Below are 24578 nucleotides of genomic sequence, written 5' to 3'. Positions count from 1 at the left end.
ACTTGCCTAGCATGTGTAAGTCCCTGAGTTTAATCCCTAGCACTGCAAAAAACAAACAACAAACAAAAATATAAACATTGTAAATAATTAGTGGGGTACCATGTGATTTCCACACACATATGCATTGTACAATTTGTATTTTATTTTTTAATTAATTAGCTCATTAATTATTTTTTGCAGTATTGGAAATCAGACCCAGATCCAGGGCCCTTATATATGGTATAATGTTTAAATCAGGCAAGCCTATATCATTCCTTCCCCAATAGTCATCATTTTCTTTTTCTTTTCTTTCTTTCTTTTTTTTTTTTTTTTTTTGTGTGTGGGACACAGGAGTGTTTTACTACTAGGCGTTCACAAATCTGTGGACAACACACACCAGTGAGGGTTCCATGTCATTGGGGAGGCTGGATGGGGTGGTGTTCAAACCCAGGGACAGACAGGGACAGAACCCTTTGGACCAACTACTCACACAGCTTCACATTGGGGAGAGGGGGGAAGAGGAACATGCCAGAGTGGGGCACAGCTCAGCCTTGGATTTTGGAAGAAGACTGCATAGCTCGTTAAAACCCCAACTTTTTTTTGTATTTGCCCTGGGTGACTGGGGTGTCTGTCCAGCACATGGACAAATCAGACTCCACCACTTCCTGTTAGATTTTCTTCCTTACCTTTCCAGGGCTGGACGGGGAGAGGACTAGGCATGGGGTGGACAGGAGGTTCTGCTCAGGGGCTGTGGGTCCTGGGACCGGAACAAAAGGAGCCCTGGAAAGGGTCCTACTCCTCACATTCTTCTTCTCTGGTTAAGATTTTTTTTTTTGCTGAAAGGGCCACAGGAAATGTTCATGGGTGTAAATAAACCCCAGAGGCTGCAGCTCTTTTCCTGGGAAGCAGGCAGCCACACCTGTATAGGCAGCAGAACTGGGTGGTGGGCTTCCAGGTCCTGCAGCCTCAGCAGTGTCCTCAGATCAGGATGTGGAAAGTGCTGAGGAAATCAGGAGCCTTGGTAATCACGTCCTCAAAGTCAGCAAAGCCCAGCCTGCCATCGCCATCTAGGTCAGCTTCCTCAATGACCTTGTCACACACGAGCACCACCTCATCCTCATCCAGATCTGACTTGGTGAGCCGGGCCAGTGTCAGCTCCAGGTCCTCTTTTCAGATGAAGTTGTCAGTGTTGAAGTCATAGATCTTAAAGGTGTAGTTTGCCTTGAGCTCTCGGGGAGTTGACTCACAGAGCACGGAAAACATATCCATAGGTGAGGTTCTCTTCGCCATCCTCAGAAAAAGCCTCCACTGATCCTTTCCTTGAAGGGATTCTCCCCCAGCTCAGGCATCTGGATGATGAGGCTCAAAGGCACATGGACAATGGGACTCTTCCTGTAGTTCATGGGGACGAGGTTGGGGGCCAGTTCGTAGAATCGTGCACGGAGTTTGAGGATGTCCTTCTTATTGAAGAAGGTGCAGTTCTGGTAGTTGTCAGCTGCTCTTGGTGAAGATGGTCTTCTTGTTCCCCAAGGTGGCTGCGGCGCCGATGCTCACCCGCGAGGGCGCCTCCTCCCATCAGCGGCCTCCAGAGCCCGGAGCCCGGCACCCCGCGGCCCTTCCTAGCCACACCGCGGGACCTGCCACCCCACCCCGTGGCTCGCCAGGAGGTGGTTAGCTGGGGCCAGAGGCACCTATCGTCATTATTTCTTTATGGAAAAACTTTTCAAAGTCCTTCCTTCGACCTTTTTCAAGTGTATAGTACATTATTGTGACCCACAGTCAACCAACTGCACAGCAACACACCATAACTTCTTGCTCCTATACTGATTTTGGGCCACACTATTTTACTAACTGGCTTTCTAATTGGAATGTCACAAAAATAATGATTTCAAGGACAGCAGAACATTCTTTTCCTTTTTTCCTTTCTTTTTATTTTTAATGCTAGGAATTTAACCCAGGTCCTTGTTTGCTAGGCAAACACTTGCCACCGAGCTACACCCCAATTCATGCTACTTTTTTAACAGACTGGAAATAGAACATCTAACGTAGTGACCTAGATTCCTGTTGGAATTATTTCCTTGGTCTAACCTCTTGATTGAGTTCAGTAAGGCCAGGAATTGAAACTATTTTATATTTCCCTTAGTTCTCAAAGACATTTATGTTTAGGCTGGGATGGTAGCTCAGTGGTGGAGTGCTCACCTGGCATGTGTGAGGCACTGGTTTCGATCCTCAGCACATATAAAAATAAATAAATAAAGGTATTGTGTCCACCTATAACTAAAAAAAAAATATTAAAAAGAGATGTTTATGTTCATCAAAATGCTTGCATAACTACTAGGCAGACTGAAAAGACAACTTCATTTGGTGGAGGAAGAATGGGTTTTAGAAATTACCACATATTAACTGTATAGTGCTAAACTACCCACCTTGCCAACTTCTCTGAGTTGCAACATGATCACCTGTAGAGTACAACCGGTGCTAATCCTAGACTCCTCTCCCTCACAGGGAGTCTGTGCTGGGAACTGACTGACGTCTCAACTTCTGCTTGGGGCCATGAAAAAATAAGTAACATGAGACTTGACAAGGCCTGACTCTTCTAGGGTCTCTACTAAATGCCTGAGGTATTCAGAGAAGGCTGCACTCAGACATTTGAAACCCAATGTCTCTTTGGTACCAATGCCTCTTTGGGTAGAGATGTGAACTCTAGGAATTGTTTAAAGTTTTAAGCTCCTTAGTTGTTCTTTCTCCAACAGTTTTTGTCCAGGCTTAGAGTTTCACCCTACAGATCAGTATTCAGCCAAAGACACAAGGGAGACTCCCCCTGCAGATTTCTGGAGTTCTTTTGGCATAAGCAGCTCCTTTCTCTTCAGTACTCTGCCCTTCAAATTTTAGGTATCTTAATTTTCCCAAACTCTGGACACTGATTCAAATTATTTAGCTCACTGAGCTTTGCTTAGATTCTCCTCTCTTCCAGTGTCACACCCTAGAAAGTGCTTCCAAGTAGAAAGCCAGGGCCTTCAAGAACTCACCTCTGTGGTTCCTTTCTCCTAGATCTAGATCACAATACTATTGTTCAATGCCTGAAATTGTTCCTTCATATATTTCGTCCAATTTTCTAGTTGTTTATAATGTGATGGCAAATCTGCTGGCACCTTGAACTTGGACTTCCCTGTTCCTCCAAGCTTTTGTTATAGCGGGGTATGTAATTTGTCCAGCCTATAGTACTTTGTTGTAGAAGAGATTCAAACCAAAGCATATTATAAACAGGTGAACGAAGTCAAGAATGACATTTGATTTCTCATTAGAATACGAAAGACATCTTAATAATACAATAGAAAGACATCTTTTAAATGCTTGATATGGACACTGTTCATCTAAAATTTGATAGCCAGCAAAATCAGACTTTAATAGGTCATTCAACAAACAAAAACTGAAAGAATTCACTGTCACCAGATTTTTATTACAAGGAATTCTGGAAGTTTTTTAGGCTAAAGAAAATAATACAGATGGGAACTCATCTAAAAGAAGGACTGAAGGGCACTGAAAATGGCAAATATGTGGGTTAATATGAAAGTGGTTTTTTTTGTTTGTTTTTGTTTTTTGGTGCTAGGAATGGATCCCAGGGCCTTACACAAGCTGAGCACATGCTGAACCACTGAGCTGTATTTCCCCGTCCCAAAATAAAAGACTTATTTTTCAGATTTTTAAATGTCATTACAGACAAAAATAGTCACAATGAATAAAGAGGAATACAACACATGTAGAAGTTAAATATATGGTAATAATCCAAAGATATAAGGAGAAAATGAAAGTATGTTTTATGAAGCTTTTTTACTATAAAGTGGTATATGATTTTAAGGCAGCTTGTATAAGTTAAAGATGCACACTTTATAAAAGCAAAATTAAGGTTTATCGCTAACAAAGGAGATGGAATAGTAAAAAAAAAAAAAAAAAAAAAAAAAAAGGCACCAAAAAGATACCAAGGAGAGAGGAAAGAACAAAACAGATGGGATAGGCAGAAAAAAAAAAAAAAAAAAGCTAAATGGTAGATTTAAACCCAACCTTACTGAAAGTGACATTAATGTAAACAGTATAAACATCTCGATTAAAAAGCAAAGATTAAAAAAAAAAAATGGTGGGCTGGGGAGATAGCTCAGTCAGTACAGTGCTTGCCTTGTAAGCACAAGGCCCTGGGTTCGAGCCCCAGCACCAAAAAAAAAAAAAAAAAAAGAGCAAAGTTGGTATTCTTCAATTCCATCCATTTACATGCAAATGTCATAATTTTATTCTTCTTTATGGCTGCATAATATTCCATTGTGGGTATATACCACAGTTTCTTTATCCACTCATCTACTGAAGGGCATCTAGGTTGGTTCCACAATCTAGCTATTGTGAATTGAGCTGCCTTAATAAACAGTGATGTGGCTGCATCACTGTAGTATGCTGATTTTAAGTCCTTTGGGTAAATGAGATAAGCCAATCCCAAAAAACCAAAGGCCAAATGTTTTCTCTGATAAGTAGATGATGATACATAATAAGGGGGGGGTGAGGGAAGAATGGAGGAAGGATGGATTGTATAGAGGGAAATGAGGGGTGGGGAGGGGATGGCAGGAAGGAAAGATAATGAAATGAGACAAACATCACCCTATGTACACATATGATTACACAAACAGTGTGACTCTACTTCATGTACAACCAGAGAAAGTTGTACCTCATTTGTGTACAATGAACCAAAAAATGGTAATAAAAAAAATCAAAAATATAAATTAAAAAAAGCAAAGATGGGAAGATTGGATTTAAAAAATAAAGATCCAACTATCTGCTATCTGAAAAAATTCATTAAAAAAATAAAGACATACGTGAGTTAAAAGCAAAAGGACGGAAAAAGACACAGGCATTATTAAATTGAGGTGACCACATCGGTATCACACAGACAGACTTAGGACAAGGAACATTACCAGAGAGAAAAGGAAGCATTTTAAAGTTACTCTAAAAGACTCTATTCATTGAAGACATAACCAGCCTAACTGTGTACACAGCTAATTATAGAGGTTCAAAATACATGAAGTAAAATGAATAAACTGAAGGAAAGACAGAAAAATCTACAATCACAGTTGGAAATTTTAACACTCCTCTCATAAATTGACATAATAAGTAGGAAGAAAATCAGTAAAGATATACAAGAGCTGAAGAACACTATCGAACAACTTGATCTTACTGACATCAACAACATAACAACACACTGTACCAAAAGGACAGCAGAATACATTTTTTGTTACTCAGGATTGAACTCAGGGGCACTCAACCACTGAGCTATATTCCCAGCCCTATTTTGTATTTTATTTAGAGACAGGGTCTCACTGAGTTGCTTAGGACCTCACCATTGCTGAGGCTGGCTTTGAACTCACGATCCTCCTACCTCAGCCTCCAGAGCCCCTGGGATTAGAGGCATCCGCCACCACAACTGGCAGCAGAATACACTCTTTTCAGGTACACTAAAGAAAATCACAACAATCTCAATAGCTCTCCAAGGACTGAAATCACATAATATATATCACCACAAAAGAAATTTTCGTCAGAAATCTGTAACAAAAAGATGTTTGGGAAATTCACAAATATTTGGGAAATGTAAAATAAACACATACACAACTCATGGATCAAAGAAGAAATCACAAGGCAAATTAGAAAATGTTTGAAAATGACAATAAAAACAAAATACACCAAAGAAGCTAGAAAAAGAAGAGCAAATTAAACCTGAAGTAAATATATGAACTAATAAATATAAGACTGGAAATCCACAACAGTGAAACAGTAACTGACTGTGAGGGTGCATGCCTATAAACTTGGAAGGCTGAGGCAGGAGAATTACAAGTTTGAGCCAGCCAAGGCAACTTAAGGAGCCCCTGTCTCAAAAACAATAAGAAAGTTGGGTGCAGTGGCACACGCCTGTAATTCCAGCAGCTTGGGAGGCTGAGGCAGGAGGATCATGAGTACAAAACCAACCTCAGCAACTTAGCAAGGTCCTGAGCAACTCAATGAGACCCTGTCTCTAAATTAAAAAAAAAAAAAAAGGGGGGGGGGGGGGGCTGGGGATGTGGCTCAGTGATTAAGTGACCCTGATGCAAAAAAAAAAAAAAAAAGCGGGGGGTGGTGCTGATGATGTTGCTAAGTGATAGAGTGCCTGCCTAACATGTATGACCCCTGGGTTCAATTCCCAGTACCAACACACACACACAGTAAGCAACTGGCAAAACACTTAAAGCTAGATCTTTAGAAAGCTCAATCAAGTTGACAAACCTCTAGTTAGAGTGAAGAATAATAGTTGAAGAATATGCAACTAATTAATATCAAAAGTAAAAACAGGGCTGCTCAATCGGTAGAGTGCTTGCCTTGCAAGCACAAGGCCCTGGGTTCGATCCCCAGCACCACAAAAAAAAAAAAAAAAAAAAAGTAAAAAACATCTTTCTATAAACATTAAGGAATAAAAGAGTACTATAAACAACTAATGAAATAGGAAAATTCCTTAAAACATAAATTTTTTTGTCCAATAAGACAAAACAAAAAATCTGAATAACAATGAGTGATGCAATTAAATTCAGAATCTGCATTAACTACAAAGCATACTTAAAAAATAGTGCTGGGCATGGAACCCAGAATTTTGCAAATGCTAGACAAGTGCTCTACCACTGAGCTACATCTTCAGCCCTTTTTATTTTTGAGACAGGATCTCCCTGAATTGCCCAGGTTAACCTCAAACTTACAATCCTCCTGCCCTGGCCTCCAAAATAGCTGGGATTTATAGGGAGGTGCCATAATGCCCAGCATGTTTTTGACTTTTCAAAAGTTATTTTTTGGGGCTGGGGCTATAGCTCAGTAGTACAGTGCCTGTCTTGCACGTGTGAGGCACTGGGTTTGATCCTCAGCACCATATAGAAATAAATAAATTAAGTAAAAGCTTACTAAAATCTTTTTTCACTAAGCAATTAATAATTTAGTGTAATTCTATGTCTATATGTGAATAATACTCATGTTTTGGAACAATTAATATGCAAAAATGTTTTTTAACTAGCAGTTCATAAACACACACTTTGTATGTGTGTGTTTATGGTGCTAGGGATCGAACTCAGGGCCCTGCACATACTAGGAAAGCACCCTAACACCAAGCTACATTCCAGGCCAACAGATTTGTTTTTTAAGCTACCATGTTAGCTGAAAACAGGAAAGATAAGTCCAGAGAAAGCTGACTGCTCCAACTTGAGATGGATACATTATACATGACACCCTGCACATTTTAAATGTCTTTTCCTTACTATTTATTATCACAAAGCACCTTTGAAAAGAGAGTAAAGAACAGAGAACTCTGAGATTCTTACGTAAACCCAGCAAAGTGTTGGAAGGATCTGGTGGAAGCATCACGTGACAGTGACAGCTGCCTAAGGTATCAAGCTTTGTGAAGAGGTGGCCTAATTTCTATTAACTGGCCTGTAGAGAACAGATTTAATCTCATATCCTGTTGAAGAATAAAAGGAAAGCAGGTTTCATTTTCTGAGGGTGACAAAGTAAACAAACTTTTAGAGCTAAGAAAGTGAATACAGTTCATACAGTCCCTTATTTGCACTTCAAAAATTAAAAAACTAAAAATTTTCCCTAATTCATTAGGTGGCAAAACTCAATATGAATGTAATTGGCAGCAAAATCTCACCTAAACTGATGTAAAACTATAGTTCACCCACTGTAGTTGAGGTCATACTGTGGCTGCTGACACACTAATGTATTTGACTATGCAAAGCTGACCCTGCAGGGTATTACTTAATATGTGGTAAATGCCCCTTATTGGCTTTCTGAATTGTTTTTAAATTTCTGAATCCTAAAATACATCTGGCCCTTAGAATTTCCAATAAAGGATTATGGATATAAAACAGGTTTTTATTAAAATGGTCCTGTCAACCTCCATAGATGTGTTTTTTTCTGAAAAATATTTTTATAAATTAATTTGAACTAATTATTTTCCTAAAACTTATAACTATTAAAATATTGTTTTTGAAAACTGATAAAGATATAATTGTATTCAATTACAATATTTTATTCTACTTCAACATTCAACATTATTTTAAATCAACCCCTCTGAGGGCAACAATGAAATCTGCTTTTGGCAGAAGGATATTATCAGAATGAAATTATAAAAGCAGATCTCTAACAATGTACCTGACTTTTCTCTTTCCACATTTTTTTATTGATGAATTATACTGACTTTTCTTTTTATGTTAAAAGAAAGAGAGCAAGCGTAAGTTTTTGTTGGTGGTGGTGGTGTTTTTTTTTTTTTTTTAAGAGACGCAGTCTTGCTCTTGTCCAGGATGGTCCTGAACTCCTGGGTTTAAGCACTCCCTACCTAGGCCTTCTGGATAACTGGGCCTACAGGCATCAGGCTATGTTGTTTTGTTTTTTTTTTAAGTATCAATGTGGAACACTGATTTTAAAAGTTAACAAATATCTCAGGGTACAAGTTCAAGGCCAGTCTCACTATCTGAGAGAGTCCCTCAGCAACTTAGTGAGACCTAGCCTTAAAATAAAAATAAAAAGGACTGGGGATGTAGTTCACTGGTAAAGTGCCCCCGAGTAGAATCTCTAGTACTCCCCCACAAAAAAAGTTAACCAAAATCAATTTACTTCATTAGAAGAATCAAAATCAAGTTATATATAACAGAATCGAAGTAGTTACTGAATCATAAAATAAAAGTCAAAAATAGGGGACTGGCATTGTAGTTCAGTGGGAGAGCACTTGTCTAGCACATGTGAAGCCCCAGGTTCAATCCTCAGCACTCCATAAAAATAAATAAATAAAATAAAGATAAAAAAAAGTCAAGAACAGGATATCCACAAGTTAAGGAAAGTACATACTTTAGCTCAGTTATATACTGACTATTATTTAATGACTAAATGATAAATGAGAACAAAGCATTCAAAACTCCAAAGGTCTCTATTATAGAAAGAAAACCACAAAGCCAGATTTAAGAAGTAAGACACAGGACAACTAAAACCAATAATTATAATAAAGACTCATTTACAAGATTTCAAGTGAAAAATAGGGAAAACACAAATATGACACTATATTTCAACACTTCTACAGTTTTTTTTCTTTCTCTTTTTTTTTTTTTTTAACTATCTACCACTCCCCGCCTCCCTCCACACTAACATGCCAGGAACTATGTGGCCTAAAAGAAGCTCTTTTCCAAACTGAGGCAGACATGACAACAGTGAAAACCTCTTTTAATAAATATATAGGGTAGAAAAGAATCCTGAAGTATTTCTGTCTAAAATAAGCTGTCATGAAGTTATACTCAAAGAATCTAAAAACTGAAGTTCCTCAAAAACCTTAAAACAAACATTAGCAGGAAACTGGTTGTTGCTAGATCCTGAAACAAAACGTAATGCTACCTTTACAAGTATTGTTTTCTGATGTGTGGTTTTTACAATCCATGAAAACTACATGGCTATCAGAAATAGTACCTGTGAAAACATCCCTGATACACAGAACTCTAAATTAATTAAAAGTTGAAATTAACAACTTCTGGATAAATTTCATAGTAAAAAGTTCATCTCATATATATGAATTTAAAACGAAGTTTTTCTGAAATACAAAATCAGAGAAGAAAAATAAGAAAACAAAAACATACTAAGATACAAGAACGTCAAAATAAAGAGCAAGCAAAAAGTTTATATCATAAATAAGAGCCGTCACCCTCTCTACTGTAAGGTTTACTATAAAACAACTGTGACATGTCTATCATCCCAGCTACATGGAAGGCTGAGTGAGGCAGGAGGATTGTACGTTCAAGGTAAGCCTCAACAATTCTGCAAGACCCTGTTTCAGAATTAAAATAAAAAGGGCTGAGGATGTAGCTCTGTGGTAGAGTGCTTGCCTAGTATGTGAGAGGACCTGGAATCAATTCCCAGTACCACACTGAAAAAGAACTGTGAAGCTAAATTCAGTTAACTAAAGATATAAAATTGAAGAAAATCAAAGCCAGGAGCAGTGGTGCTTGCCTACAATCCCAGCTACTTGGGAGGCTGAGGCAAGAGAATCCCAAGTTCAAGGCCAGCCTAGGCAATTTAGCAAAACCCTGTCTCAGAATAAAAAATAAAAAAGGCTGGGGATGTAGCTCAGTGGTAGAGGGCTCCTGGATTAAATACCCAGTACCATCTAAATAAATAAATAAATAAAATAAATTCAAGGGCTAAGGGTTTAGCTCAGTGGTGGAGCACTTGTCTAGCATGCATGAGGTCCTGAATTTGATCCCCAATGCCACAAAAAAAAAAAAAAAAAAAAAAAAAAAAAAAAGAGCTCCAAGTTAAAAGCTAAAAATCTAGCTGGATGCAGTGACATACACCTATAATCCCAGCAGCTAGGGAGTCTGAGGAAGGAAGATCACAAGTTCAAAGCCAGCGCAACTCTGTCTCTACATAAAATACAAAAAAGGGCTGGGGATGTGGCTCAGTGGTTAAGTGCCCCTGGGTTCAATTCCTGGTACACACACACACACACACACACAAAAAAAAAAATCCTAAGGATTTAAACACACACACTTTTTTTGTTTTGTTTTGTTTTTGCTTTTAGTTTTTGGTGTTGAGGACTGAACCATAATATTTTTAAAAAGTTCTTATGTTTTTAAATGGAGGTTAACAGGACTTTCAATAGGACTGTGAAAAGAGAATTTTAATCCCTGCCCTGTCAGAAAAAGAAATTTTATTTGGTGATTAAGGTAACATACAATGTAGTATATACACCAGTTTACTAGGTTCTAAGGATATTCCTTGGTTAATGACATAAAATATCCAGATACAAGTCACCACTCTGAACTAGATCATTCACATAAGACAAATGCAGATATGTGCTCAGGCTACCAGAATTCCACATCTTACATGAACAGCTTTTAATCAAATTTATGAAGGCATTAATAATGCACAGGTATCAAAAACCAACTTTATGCATTTATATATCATGTAATATCCTTTGACATGATTATCAGTTTCCTTACAACAAATTAGTTGACTATCATGATTTAAGAAGCTTTGACAGTTAAGACTACAATGTACTAAGGGGAAATACAAACATATTCATACGTCAGTGAGTTTTAATCAAGTCAAAGAGAAAATATCACATGAGAACAACTTAAGAGTGCTTATTAAGGATGTGAGGGCGATCTGGCTGTGACATCTGTCACCCCATTGATCACCAGGGTTGATTCGGCTGATCTGGCTGGCTAGGCGGGTGTCCCCTTCCTCCCTCACAGCTCCAAATGCGTCCCTCCCAGAGCTGCGCGCTCCGTGGAGGAGGATGACCTTTCCCAATAGAGGAGGACCGTTCTTCAGTCAAGGGTATACGAGTAGCTGCGCTCCCCTGCTAGAATATCCAAACTTAAGAGTGCTCAGTAAGAAGCAGCTAAGTACAAGGTGCAAATATAAATGAATGATAGTAAATATATACCAGCAAATATACAGAAGCATTCAAATGAAAGGTTTTTCCAAGATGCACACCCCTAAGAAGTTTTATCCTTATCTCTACCAGACTGACAACACTGAAAAAATTTCATGACACTTACCTTGTTTTCAAACTTGTCTATAAACCACACAAGCAAATCTATCTCATTACTCTGAATTCATCTGGACCCCAAGCAGTATTATTCAGATGACAAATCATTTCATCAGACCTGAAAAGTGACTCTTGGTTGCTTCCCAAAATCAAATCCACTGAAACAATTATTTTTCCCCACGGAAATTCCAAAGAATATCTCATTCTCTGGAAGCAATTCCTAAAGAATTCCTCAAATGTTTTAAGAAAAGACTGGGCTTCTGTTTCCAGAAAAGATGGAGTAACAGGGACCAGACTTATTTATTCTTGCACCAGAAACAACTAAAAATCTGCCCAAAATATATAAAACAATAGTTTTCAAAACACTGGGCCTCAGGCAGCATAGGACGGTGAACCCTGAGAGATGGCAAACAAACAAGTGATCTCTCCAATTGGCCTGGGTTGCCACCTAGGAAAAGTTTCCAGGCTATAGAGCAGGAAGGGGAAACTCAGAAACCTCCCTTAGTTGAAGAGATGGAGCCAGGAGAGTTGAATTCTGGGAAGGCCAAGTCATCAAGAGTTTGCAGTGTACAATACTAGAAAGGAAAGAGCTACACAGAGAAAGAACTCAAGAGACCTTGAGAGGACTCCTTGAGTGTTCATCTGAGTACTTAAACAGCACATGAATACAAGAAAACTACCCTAAGCTGGGGAAATAATTACCCAAGGGAGCAGAGCAAACAATCCTCAGAGTTCAGGAATACCTAATGGCACCAGCTAGAGTTAAAAACCTCGTAAATAATGAGGCACTGATGGAGGACTCCAAAAGGTGCTGCTTCAGTAGTGGGTAAAATTAATCTGAAGTACTGTTCAGGTCTCCCCGACAAAGCTTAAAAGCAACACCCAAATGGATAAAACTCTACCCAGAACAAAGTTCAGTTATACAAGACCCAACATCCAATGGTATAAATTTACAATATTTGGCATCCAAAAGAAAAATATTTATGAGACACGAACAACTGTTTACCAACAAATAAGAAAACCTAAATGAAATGAACAAATTTCTAGAAAGATACCAACCTACTGACTTAAGAAATAAAAAATTTAAATAGGCCTATTACAAGCTGAACTGGTAATCAAAATTTTTCCATTAAAAGTAATAATAAAGACATAACAAAAAATAAAACTATAAACCAATATCTCTTATGAATATAAAAGGAAAAAAATTCTGAATACTAGCATCTCAAATACAGCAATCTATAAAAAGGATTATGTATTATTACAATGTGAGATTTATCCTAGGAATATAAAGGTGGTTTAATATGAAATATAAATTAATGTAATATACCACATCAACAGACTAAATGATAAAGACTACATGATCATATCAATAAATGAAAAAACAGAATTTAATTAAATTAAATACCCTATCAATATAAAAACATTCAGAAAACTAGGAATGGAAAAGAACTTAACCTTATGAAGACAATCTTAAACTAAAACCAAATAGTCACACCTAGAGATAACATCATACTTAGTGTTGAAAAACTGAAGACCTTAGTGATCCCTCCCAAGATCAGGAGCACATGAATATCTAGTCAAGTGTGGTGGTGCATGCCTGTAATTCCAGTGGCTCAGGAGGCTGGGGCAGAAGAACTGCATGTTCAAAGCCAACCTCAGCAACTTAGCGAAGTCCTAAACAACTCTAAAAGACTCTGTATTTAGATAAAATATAAAAAAGGGCTGGGGATGTGGCTCAGTGGTTAAGTGCCCCTGGACTCAATTCTGGTACCGAAAAGAAAAAAAAAAAAAAAAAAGAATATCTCGACTTGCCAGTTCTATTCAACATTACACTGGAGACTGCAGCCAGAGCCTTAGACAGAAAATGAAACAAACAAACAAACAAACAAAAATACTTAAAAGGAAGAAATAGAACTGTATTTATTTTCAAATGACATGATTTTGTATACAGAATCCTAAGGAATCCAACAAGATATTACTTGAATAAATGTGTTCAGCAAGGTTTCAGGATACAAGATTAATATACAAAAACTAACTGGGGGGGCTCGGCTGTATGTAGCTCAGTGGTAGAGTGCTTGCCTAGCATGGGTGAGGCACTGGGTTCGATCCTTAGCACCACATAAAAATAAGCAAATATAAAATAAAGGTATGTTGTCCATCTGCGACTACAAAAAAAAAAAAAAAATCAACTAACTGTAAAGTCAGGCACAGTGGTGCATGCCTGTAATCCTAGCAACTGGGAGGGCTGAGGCAGGAGGATTGCCAGTTCAAGGACACCCTCAGCAACTCAGTGAGACCAGGTCTCAAAATAAAAACTAAGAAGGGCTGAGGGTATATAACTCAGTTGTAGAGTGCCTCTGGGTTCCATCCCCAATACCATAAAAACAAACAAATTGTATATACACACTAGCAATGAACAAACTAAAGAGGAAATAAAGAAACAATTCCATTTAAACTATCATCAATGCCATGTGTTGTGGCACAGTCCTGTAACCCCAGCAGGTGGGGAGTCTGAGGCAGGAGGATCACAAGTTCAAAGCCGGCCTCAGCAACTTAGTGAGATCCTGTCTCTAAATAAAAAATGAAAAAAGGGTTGGGGATATGGTTCAGTGCTTAAGTGTTCCTGGGTTCAATCTCTGGTACAAACAAAACAAAACAAAAAACAAAAACAAACAAACAAAAAAAAAAAACCACACCTAGAATCAAAAAGAATAAATGCTTAGGAATAAATTTAATGAAAGAAATATAAAAGTTATACTCTTAAGAATACAAAACATTGTTGAAATAAGGACAACTTTGAGTAACATCCCATGTTCATGGATTGGAACTGGGCTAAAACGGCAATACCCCCCAATTTGTTCCACAGATTCGGCAAATCTCTATCAAAATTCCAGCTAACTACCTTGTAGAAACTGACCAGTTGATCCTAAAACTCACATGGAAGTGCAAGGGATCCAGAAGAGCCAAACAATTTTGAAAAAGAACAAAATTGAAGGCTTCATACTCCCTAAACTCAAAATTTACTACAATATTACAATCCCCATGTGGTGTTACGCACCTAAATTCCTAGAACTTACGAGGCTGAGGCAAGAGGATCACCTGAGCCCAGGAATTCAGACCATCCTGGCAACATAGCAAAAGAAAAAATAAAAAAAAAAAACTGATAATAATCAATACATTGTGCTACTGCATAAAGATAACCACATAGATCAATTTAACAGAATTGAAAATTTAGAAATAAGCCCTCAATTAGAGCCAATTTTACAAGAGTCCCAAGACAATTAAATGAAAAGAGAATGGTCTTTTCAACAAATGATGTTTGGAAAACTAGATGACCATATGCAAAAGAAGTTGGACCCTTCCTTATACCTTATGCAAAAATGTATTCAAAATGTTCAAAGATCTAAATGAAAGAGTTAAAATTACAAAACTCTTAGAAAAAAAGTCTTCATAGATATGATGCCAAAGGCATAAAAGGGGAAACAAAAGATAAATTGGACTCATCAAAATTAAAAAACTTTTATATGTTAAAGGACACTATCAAGAGAGTGAAAAGAAAACTCACAGAATAAAAGTTTTCAAACATATACCTTCTTATTTTCAGTGCTGGGAGTGAACACAAGGCCTCCAGCACACCAGACCAGTGTTCTACTTCTGACTTATAATCTAGAGCATCTATTTTCTAAAGGACTTACTTCTAGAATATATAAAGAATTATTATAACACAATATGACAAGTAACCCAATTAAAAATGGGTAAAGGAAGGGGCTGGGGAGATAGCTCAGTCAAGTAGAGTGCTTGCCTTGTAAGCACAAGGCCCTGGGTTCGATGCCCAGCACCCAAAAAAAAAAAAAAAAAGGCAAAGGATATGAATAGATATTATCCCAATGAAGATACACAGTGAGCCAATAAGTATATAAAAATGTTCAGCATCATTATCCTGCAGGAAATCCAAATCAAAAGCATAAGATACCAGTTGGGTGTGGTGGTGGACACCTGAAATCCCCAGCTATGGGGAGGCTGAAGCAGGAGGAATTCAAGGTTGAGCACCCTGTCTCAAAATAAAAAAAATGTAAAAGGGCTGGAGGTGCAACTCAGTGGCAGAATGCCCTGGTTCAATACCAAGCACCACAAAAACAGGAACAAAAAACTCACAGATACTATTTCCACAGATAATATCTCATATCCAATAGGGCAGATATAATAAAAAAGGCAGACAATAAGAAGCATTAGTACAGATGTAGAGGAATTCTCATCCATTGCTGGTGGGAATGTAAAATGGTTCAGCTCTTTTCAAAAACATTCTTACAGTTACTCAAATGATTAATTTAAATCAAATATAACAACAATATATGGTGGGATGTATGACACATGGAGAAGGAAAATACGAAACAACACAAAGCCTGAGAGGGGGAAATGGAGACATATAGTTGTCAGGTTCCTATAAGTAAAGTGATAAAATATTACCTGAAGAGAGACTGTGATTAAGTATATGATTCATATTATAAATCACTATAGTATCACAACAAAGACATACAGCTAATTAACTAAAATAGAAGATAAAACAGGGGCTGAGAAAATAGTAGTAGAGTATGTGGTTAGCTTGCATGAGGCCCTGGGTTCAATCTGTAGCACCCCTCCCAAGGAAGGAAAAAAGAAGATAAAATGGAATTAAAAATATTTAATGAAAAAGAAGGCAGAAAAAGAAGAGCAAATGGCATCCAATGGCATCCAATGGCAGGGGGTGGGGACTGGAGGTAGGGAAGGAAATAATCAAAATCAGAACGGAAACCAATGAAATATAAAACAGAAAACAACAGGAAAAAAATCAATTAAGTTCTGAGTTTGCCAATCAGACACCATGCTCATCAGAGGTCATCCTACAGAGTTAAAAAACATAATGGATAAAATACAATGGGGATGGAGGGTGGGGGGAGAGAGAAGAATGCAGGAACTTTAGATAATGTACAGGGAAATGAGGGGGGCAGGTATGAAAAATGGTGGAATGAGACAGACAGCATTACCCTATGTACATGTATGATTTCACAAATGGTATGAATCAACATCATGCACAACCATAGAAACAAAAAGACATAGTCCATTTTTGTACAATGAATCAAAATGCAGACTGTAAAAATTAAAAAAAAAATTTTTAAGGTTATCACTGAAATTAAATGTAGGGGCTGAAGTTGTGGCTCAGTAGTAAAGCACTTGCCTGGTATGTGTGAGGCCCGGGGTTCAATCACCAGTACTGCAAATATATGTTTATATTTTATATATATATATATATATATATATATATATATATGTTTTTTTGTGTGTGTGTGTGGTCCTGGGGATCAAACCCAAGGCCTTGTGCTTGCAAGGTAAGCACTCTACCAATTAAGCTACATCCCCAGCCCTGAAAAATATTTTTAAAAAAATTAAATGTAGCAGACATGTCCAAGGAGTACTATAGAGATTGGATCCCTTTATGAATCTGGTGATAGATGAATGTGTGGAAACGGCAAATATTGGACACAGAACAATACTGGAATGGTGGCATAATGAAGAAATAGTATCATTGTGTTGGAAGTCTGGGAATGAATATAAAAATGACTATATTCAGCAGAAAAATCAATTGCTTCCACATATCCTCTCTCAATCTCAAAAGGCCCTGTTTTTCTATGATATAAAAATCAGGTGATGTACATTTTCATACTAAACTCTTGTCAAGTAAAAAACAGGAAAGCAAAAGATGGTTCTTTGTGAACAATAAAATTAATATTCTAGCTAGACAGCATAAAGACAAACAGAGAGAAACACAAATAACCAGTATCAGAACATGAGGGGCAACATCTCTACAGACTGCACTGTTAGAAGACTGCAAAAGGAACATGACAATTTTATGTCAATAAATTTGACAACTTAGGTGAAATGGATAAATTCCTTGAAGGACACAATTACTAAACCTCACTGAAGATATAGAACTTGAACAGCATTGTAACTATTAAATAATTTGAATTTGTGACTAAAAAGTTACCCCAAAGAAGGTAAAGATGGCTTTACCAGGGAATTCTACCAAACACTTAAGGAAGAGAAAATGTCAATTCTTCATAAAATCCTTCATAACATTGAAGAGAAGGGAGTACTTCCCAACTTACTCTAATATCAGGCTATATCATCCTGATAATAAACCATACAAACATTACAAAAAGAGAAGCCTATACACCAAAATTTCTCATAAACATTAATGAAAATATGGCAAATCAAATTCAAGACTTTTTTCTTTTTAAAGATAGGATGTTATGACCAGTGGGATTATCCCTGGAATGCAGGGTTGTTTAAAAGTTCAAAAGTCAGTCAAAATATTTCACCATATTAAAAAACTAAAAAATAAAAAACATATTATCTCAAAAGATCAGAAAAATTATTCAAAATTATTCGACATCCAGAGGCTGGGGGTGTAGCTCAGGGGTAGAGTGCTTGCCTAGCTTGGGCAAGGCCCTGGCCTTGCAAACAAAACAAATCAAAGCAACAGCAAAATCCAACATCCATTTCTCATAAAAAAAACTCTCAGCAAATGAGAATTAGAAGAGAAATTCTGTGATGTGATACAGGACAACTAGGGAAGACAATGCTAACATCCTTTTTAGTGGAAGTGCTTACAAGACCAGGGAGAAAAGCAAGAGTGCCCACGCACAACACTTCTGTTCAGTATAGTACTTGAAGTCCTGGCTAGCAGAACAAGGTCAGAATTGGAAATGTAGGAAGTAAAATTGTCTTTCTTTGTAAATAATATAATTATGTTTTTAAAATGCAAAAACATACAGAAATGCCATTAGAACCAATAAATGAAATTAGCAATTTTTATTTACTTCATTATAGTCACAATCAAATAAATAAAAAAACACTATGTAATAAAAGGAAGAGACTCTCTCCTTAAGAAGGCTTTCAAAAACAAAGTTTAGAGAAAGCTTTTTGAGAGGAAAAAGGAAAATGGATTGGTAGTCAGAAGCAGGGAGAATATTTTACATAAGTCAAGCCTTTACAAAGAATGAGGACAAAAAGGGAGAAAATCATATGGAGGAGAACATACATATGGGAAAGTCAAGGATTTCAAACTAGGGAATGACAGTTGATAGATGGAAGCCATAAAGGCATCAAGCTCAGACAGAGTTCTATGGATTTCACAGAGTAGGAAAGCACAGGCTGCTAAAGAAGGGGAAAGAAAACAGTAGACAGGAAATGTCTTCTGAGGAGCACTCAGAAGCAGGACACTTGACAAATATCTGAATAATCCAGACTCAGACTCAGGATGGTGGAATGGAAGCAAAAACTTAAGACTCCAAGTCCAAAGCCACAATCCAAAGGACAGGGCAATGCTTCAAGATCCAACGTTTCCATATTTCAAGATTCAAGTGTTGGGAGGGTAGGTACCAACGATGGGACCCCAGAGAGCCAACAACTGGAGGAACATGAAGCAGAAGATTCTCTCTGGCTGCCTGAGTTACCTTTCTGAAAGCATCCTGAATGGGTCTTCAGCCCCAAGAATAAAAAAAGGAAGTTAAAGGAAAACAACCAAAATGTCATAAAATACACATTTTTTTTAGTACAGTAAATAAGTTCCAAAGTCAAGGCAACACATAGGACTGAGCCCTGCTCTGGTGAATTCGGGAAGCATAGGGTGGTGTAACAAAGTGCTGAGGCAGAATCACAAGCCACTGAGGGCGGGTGGGGCAGAGGGTCCCCCTTTTAAAGCTTTCAAACCAGCCCTTACTGGCTTGAAATGTGATGTCTTTTGCATTTTCATTCTCTTGTTTTGTTTTTGCTACTTCTACAACAAAGAGCCTTTTCACATTGTGCTTTTGTTTTTATTTTGTTTTTGGTATTTTAAAAGTAACATTCTCCCCAGGGCCCCTCTTCGGCCACATATTGGGAGTGAGGGGCACACACAGACCTCCTCTATTTACAGTACTCCTTAGCCCTCAGCCCTCTCCCCCACATGGTTTATGCAGAAATCAGTAATAATTGTGATGTTTTAGCAGTATCAAGTCAAACTGGAAAAAAAATGTTAAGCATATTGGTGTAAAAATTAAAAAAAAAACTTTTATAGTGAAAGAAGGCTGACAAAAGAATAGACGGTGAAAGATTATTTTTAAATGTGTTGATTCTATATTTGGGAGCTCCACAGAGATATATACATCTGGGCAAAACATCTCATGAAAAGGAATCTCTGAGCACCTGCACCACCAGCGGGATGTGCACTGGAGAAAACAGGCAGTCGTCTGAAGAACAGCAGTTTTACCTTTACTCTGGATCTCCTTACTTCCACCAGAACCTGTACCCAGCAGGTGCTCAGGACATTTCTCCTGATCTGACCAGAAGGTCTCTAGGTTAAGGAGCCTTGGCCATTTCTTCTTTCTGAGGTTCCTAGTTATACATTCTTAAATAAAAACATGTCAAAACAGCATTATAAAATTTGTGATATATTTTAAATGTACATTTAATAAATCAACACTGTTAGGAAAATAATACATCACTGTATTATTCCTGCACACACAAAAATGATTAATAAACATGTTCACTTATCACAAACCAGAAAGTATGTTCTGGAAGCTAGAGTAAGTTTAAAAATGTAACCAATATCCTCTTTCCATAAATTTATTTCTATGATTATTTACACCTAAGATGTGCAAACCATCCTACTGTGTGCCACAGAACAAATAAAGCAGCATAAACTTGTTTTAAGTCAAAGTATTCAAGAAGAGAACCCAGTGTCTTCCTCTTCGGCTGGGGAGCTGTAACAAACTCTAAATGATGATGGCTCTACCCTTATCCACAGGAGGAATCTGGAGCCTTGTGCCATCAAACCTCTATCTTCTTCATTCAAGCAGCTCCAATTCCCTCCCCAATCTCTGCTCCGAGGTCCTTCCTTTACCTCTTAAGGAAGATGTCTGTCTTATTCTAAGTTGTTGTTGCCTTCTCAACCCTGTCCTACTTCCATTTTCCTTCTTGTCTTTTCCAAGCATCTTGAAATAAACTACATTCACTGTTACCATTTTCCATTATCTCTTTAGCCCTTTTCAATATAGGTCAGTAAGGGGATACATAGGACTTGTAGAAGTCAACATTAATATAGACAAATTAGCATCTTATGTGATCAGCACTATCAGAGCTTAGTCACCTCCTCCCATTCTGGAAACAACAACAACAACAACAAACCAGTGCTGAATGTGCAAAACTGAAGAAACAGTGGTTAACCAACAAAGTATAGATGTCCCACAACTGTTCTTGAAAGCAAGTTTGTGGCTGGGTGTGGTGGCACACGTCTGCAATCCCAGCAACTTGGGAGGCTGAGGCAGAAGGATTGCCAAATTCAAGGCCAGCCTCAACAGCCTCAAGCAATTTAGCAAGGTCCTTAAGCAACTTAGTAAGACCCTGTCTCAAAATAAAAAATAAAAAAGGCTGGGGATGCAGCTCAGTGGTAAAGTATTTCTGGGCTTAATCCACAGTGCCAAAAAAAAAAAAACAAAAAAAACAAAAAAAAAAAACTAGTGTTTCTAGAATGAAAGGTGGCAAAAAAATAGAGTGGACCAGGGAAAGGGGCACTACTTCAGAGTAATGGACCAAGGAAGATGCTATAATCTGGACCTTGAATGTTGCCCAAAGGTCCAGGGTTGAAGGTTTGGTCTCTGCCCTACAGCACTACTGGGAAGTGGCAGAACCTTTAGCAGGGGGAAGGAAGTTAAGTCACCGGGAACATCTTTTTAAATTTTTTGGTGGTAGTGGATTGAACCTAGGAGTGTTCTGCCTCTGAGCCATGTTCCCAGCTCTTTCTTTTTTTTTTTTTTTCTTTTTATTTGTGACATGGTCTAAGTTGCCAGACTGGCCTTAAACTTGGAATCTTCCTGCCTCAACTTCCCAAGTAGCTGTGATTATAGGTGTTTGCCACCATGACCACTGGCGGACATGATCATCCTGAAGGGAATACTGGGGTCCTGATCCCTTCTCTTCCTCTCTTTTTCACCTCCTGACTCAGCCATGGAGAGGTGAGGGCTTCTTTGCATGCTCCCACCATGATGCTCCAGAGCAACAGGCCAACTGGCCATGGGCTGAAATCTCCAAAACTGTGAACCCAAATAAAACTTTAATTTTTTTCTTTTCTTTTGGTGCTGGGAATTAAATTGAGGGCCTCACCCATGCTAGGCAAGCACTCTACCACTGAGCTATACTCTCAGCCCAAATCTTTCCTCTAAAAGTTTGATTTATCTCAGGCATTTGTTATCTTAACAAAAAGTTGCCTAACACAGAAAGAGACAGAAAGAAAAGAGCAGTTAAAACTAAAGAGGAATTAAATAAGAAAAATGGGATTGATTTCCATTCAATTTATTTTTTCTTCAACTCTGGCTGAGAATTAAATTAGACTAATGCTAGCTCAGTGAACCACGTGGAGACTTAGAGACTTGTAAAGACCTTCAAGCTGTAGAAATAATCTTTCCCAGGACACGCACCCAGAAGTCCTTCGGGGCAGTCCTTGCTGATTTCATCCCTTTCACTGTTCAGTGTCTGGCTGTGAGAGATGGCATCAGCCTGCACCTTAGGTAATCTAGAGGTCATTTCCTTCACTCTCTGCTCCCACAGATAAGCTTCCATGAGTCACCACTTTCTAATTTCACATATCATTATTTGCATGGTTACAGGTACTCTACTCAAGCAAGTACATTAACTAGAAGTGACAAGTACCTTGCTAGATTATGATCATCTTCCTTGAATGGAACTTCATAATGCCTTTATGAGTTCGAATATACTGAATCAGATAATTATTTACAAGGTCACTTCCAGTTCTAAACTGCAGCGCAAGAGTCTGTATGACATGTCACGGCTAACCACAGCCAGTGGTCCTATACCCTAACACCAGCTTTATAAAGCACATCACCAAGCTAGTCATCTTCTCCATGTACTAAATATGTTCCTTCTTGCCTTTGTATAGGCTATACACTCTGCCTGAAATGCCCTCTTCCTCCACAACTCGTGGGATCTTCATCTTCCCTGGAATACTTTCTGGACCTCACCCCCTCCCACTGTGCCTATGGCTTTCCTTTTCATGCACGGCATCCCCCCACCACCAGCTATTACAGCATTTATTATACCAAAAGGCACTCCGCATATGTCTTGCCTACTTGGCTGTGTACTTCTTCTCATCCAATCCTGGTAGTTCTGACTTCTAGCACAGCATTCAGCATATGGTATGCACTCAAATGCCCAGTGAAAGTAATCATGTGCATCCCTAGCATGTATCAAGATTTTTAATAACCATTCTGATTATTTTTACTAATAAGGATTAAGAGGATACTCATTAAACACTACAATGACTAAATAAAATTTTCAAATTAATAATTAAAAATATTATATTGTTTCTATAATCTTAATATGTTTACCCATGAGTAGAAATTAAGAGAAAAATATGGTTGGGGTGTAGCTCAGTGGTAGAGTGGTAGAGTGTTTGCCAAGTACTGGCAAGGTCCTGGGTTTAATCCCTAGCACTGCAAAAAAAAATTTTTTTAAACGTGTATATATATAAATACACACACACACACACACAGTACAAATGTATCAAAAGATTACACGGCACCCCATAAAGGTGTACAAGATTATTATCTGTTACCTAAAAAAGAAAAGAGTGAGAGAAAGAAAACAGAACCAGAAGACAATTTAAAATGGAAATTCCCTCTTATATTTACTTTAACCATTAGCATTACTAAGAGTTTTTATTTTAATTAATTTAGGCGCTGGAGATCAAACCCAGGGCCTTCTACACATTAAGCACATGTTCTACCACTGAGGTGCACCCCAGTTCAGGATATTTTATTATTATTTTTTAAAAATATTTTTAGTTGTCAATAGACCTTTAATTTACTTATTTATATGTGGTGCTTAGAATCGAACCCAGTGCATTGCACATGCTAGGCAAGTGTTCTACCACTGAGCTAGAACCCCAGCCCATGGATATTTTAAATTCTATTTTTAATTCTATCTTCCTTAATATCATCTGAAATGGTTTTGTGGACTTACTATATTTACACCTCACAGTATTAGATGCTGGTGTTACAAATATGAATAGAAGAGACAAAATATTTTTATTCATGTACCTATTTTCTATTTTACAAGTTAAATGCTTGTTTCGTTGTAATTACATTAATTTGTATTAAAAAAGCAAATCTCCCAATCTGAGATGGAGATGATTAGTAAGTCACTCAAGAAGTCACACATTCTGAGGACTGAAGAGGGATCAACTAAACCTGGGGTGCAGGTCTCCTAGGTGGTAGGAACAGCATGTGCAAGACCGTGCCCTGGGTACTGGAACATGCATTTCAGGAACTTGAAGAGGATCAGTGTGCAAGAGGACAGGCAGCCGAGGGTAGAGTGGCAAGAAATGAGGCAGGGAATGGTGGCAGGGTCTTCCTGGGCATTCAAGTAAATAAGAACAAGTGTTCAGATTCTTAATCTCATGGAGTTTATATTCCAGAGCGGACAACAGCAGGAACTCTGGGTCCCATTAACACTTTAAAAGGGGAGAAATGTGATTAGACTTATACTTTTTTATACTTATTTTTCAAGTAAATATTTTATGTTGAGGTACAGCACATACAGAATAGATCTTTAGTTTTAAAAAATTATTTTCTTTACAGTTTCAACAATTCTGAAGCATGGAATCCCTACTTGCCTAAGAAAAATCTATGACTCTACATAACTTAAGTAATTTATTTGGGGCATTTTTCAATAAATATCTGAATGCCTACAATGTAGCTAGCACAGTATAATGTGAGTTTGGAGATGCAGAGAATAAAACAGTCTTGCTTTTAAGAAATTTACAACCTAGTGGGGAAGACAGATCTAGAAACCTGATATAATGTAGTCTGTGTAAGAAATGAGAAAAAGATATGGGAACAGAGAGAAATTAAATCTTCCTAGGAAGAATTAATAATTTCACCTCTGTGTTAAAAGGGCTTTATAATTTTTTTTCACT

At 37.7% G+C, this 24578-nt stretch overlaps 1 protein-coding gene and 1 pseudogene across 2 annotated transcripts in view; both read right to left on the bottom strand.

The window, feature by feature from the left end:
- The window catches only part of TNRC6B (trinucleotide repeat containing adaptor 6B), a 255936-nt gene that overhangs the window by 226276 nt on the left and 5082 nt on the right, over window positions 1–24578 (bottom strand).
- On the bottom strand, window positions 163–1608 carry LOC306662000 (calcium and integrin-binding family member 2-like; annotated as a pseudogene). Its single transcript has one exon. The product of its transcript is annotated as a calcium and integrin-binding family member 2-like (transcript).

This window comes from Sciurus vulgaris, assembly GCF_902686455.1.
Source record: "Sciurus vulgaris genome assembly, chromosome: 5".
Taxonomy (NCBI): domain Eukaryota; kingdom Metazoa; phylum Chordata; class Mammalia; order Rodentia; family Sciuridae; genus Sciurus; species Sciurus vulgaris.
Note: the sequence above shows the minus strand (reverse complement) of the source record. Positions and strands in the feature narration are given on the sequence as shown.